The sequence below is a fragment of the Propithecus coquereli genome, unplaced genomic scaffold (assembly GCF_000956105.1).
Source record: "Propithecus coquereli isolate 6110/MARCELLA unplaced genomic scaffold, Pcoq_1.0 Scaffold35, whole genome shotgun sequence".
Lineage (NCBI taxonomy): Eukaryota > Metazoa > Chordata > Mammalia > Primates > Indriidae > Propithecus > Propithecus coquereli.
The window spans coordinates 6,334,090-6,335,815 of record NW_012149174.1 but is presented as its reverse complement, the minus strand read 5'-3'; the positions used below and the strand labels follow the sequence as shown (position 1 = coordinate 6,335,815).

General features: G+C 37.1%; 1 protein-coding gene across 2 annotated transcripts in view; it reads left to right on the top strand.

Annotated features, from left to right (window-relative positions):
• CDK19 (cyclin-dependent kinase 19) overlaps positions 1 to 1,726 on the top strand; it is a 197,888-nt gene that overhangs the window by 81,120 nt on the left and 115,042 nt on the right. The gene's annotated exons all lie outside the window — the stretch shown is intronic.

Here is a 1,726-nt window from a genome sequence, read left to right as displayed (position 1 = left end):
TAATTGGACAACTAAAAGTATATAGAAAAAATTAGCCGGGCATGGTGGCGCATGCCTGTAGTCCCAGCTACTCGGGAGGATGAGGCAGGAGGATCGCTTGAGCCCAGGAGTTTGAGGTTGCTGCGAGCTAGGATGACGCCACGGCACTCTAGCCCGAACAGCACAGTGACACTTTGTCTCAAAAAAAAAAAAAAAAATCCACACTGCTGATTCTGTTCTTCACAAAATTTAGAGTGTCTGTTCTCTCAGAGATAAAATTTTGGCTAACACCTCCCTGCGATAGCCAATGCACTTTGGAATGAGAAGGCAAATCCACACTGACTATCTCATTGTTCAACTTTAGGATGTTAGGAAACTGATCATGCTGAGCTGCTTTTGCATGAATATGTTAACAATACTTACAACTTGTTGCAAAGTGTCACTTAAAATAGTAGCTTTAGCATAGAGATTTTACTGATGCAAGATGCAATGAAAAGAGAGCATCTGGATCTGTTAATAATTTTTTTTAATGTGTGCAATAAACTCTTCATGTTTTCCTGTCATTGGAAGGTGCACCATCTGTATGTACACTCACTAAATTTACCAAATTCAGTCCAACTTCACGAATTTATCTTGAAAGTTGTTGAAGATATCCATTCCCCATGTTCTGTTCACAAGAGCACACAAAGTGAATTATCTCTTCGTAGCAAAGAAAATTTTTCGTTATGACTCAAATGAAGTATAAAACCTGTGCTGAGTCAGTAGTATCAGTTAATTCATCCAAAGCGATTGAATAATATATGTTTACCTTTTCCCTGCATATACTGAAGTTTCCAATTTTTTTCATTTTGGCAGTAAAATGAAAGATAGCACTTAGCCTAAACTCAGTATTTTCCAATACTTTTCAGGAAGTATTGCATGAAGTTGTTCTGTTAAGATGAAGGCTAATTCCATGCTGCTCACCAGTTATGGTTCTCCAGAGGCAGTTGTACTTTGAAATATTATCAGGGTCTAAGCATCCTACAACTTCAACAATGCATTCTTTCACAATTTCTACGTTGCTGAATAGCTTCCCTTTTTTCCTGAGTATATAAGCTACTTTATAAGTTGTTTCAGTGGCATTATTTCCAGCTCTTATTGCTGCTTGAAAGAATTGTCTTTGCTTTTGCTTTTCATCTTTTAATTTCTGCAGTATAACCTTTCACACCTCCCCCTCTAATTTAAAATATTTGTGGTCCTTATGAGTGTTATAATGCTGATGAGCATTGAATTTCTTTAATGTTGATATTGCCGTATCATGAAGCAAGCACATTGTCTTATCTTTAGCAGAAAAAAGATAATATTGCAATTCCCAATCCTCCTTAAAAAATCTGTTTTCTTCCTTCAGCGTTCTCTTGGTCTTCTTTTTCATGATGGGGTGTTAAGCAGACAGTTAAAAAATACTGTCAAGCTGTGCAACTATTCACAAATTTCACTTCAAACAGAAACACAGTGCACTGTTGTCAAAAGCTGATAACACTGGCGTACTTGACCCCCATAAACTCTTGCCAGCCAGCCTCATGCAGTAGTGATGCCAGTCAGGCAGGGGAAGTTAGAATTAAATCATGACTGTAGTGGCGGTCAGTTTAGCCCTTACGGCTTACTAATGTTCTAACTGTGCCGGTCAACCTGGATTATTTCATTGAAACTTACTTTATTCTTTGGTATTTTAAATACGTTCATTTTAAAAATAAAATATAAAAGATGA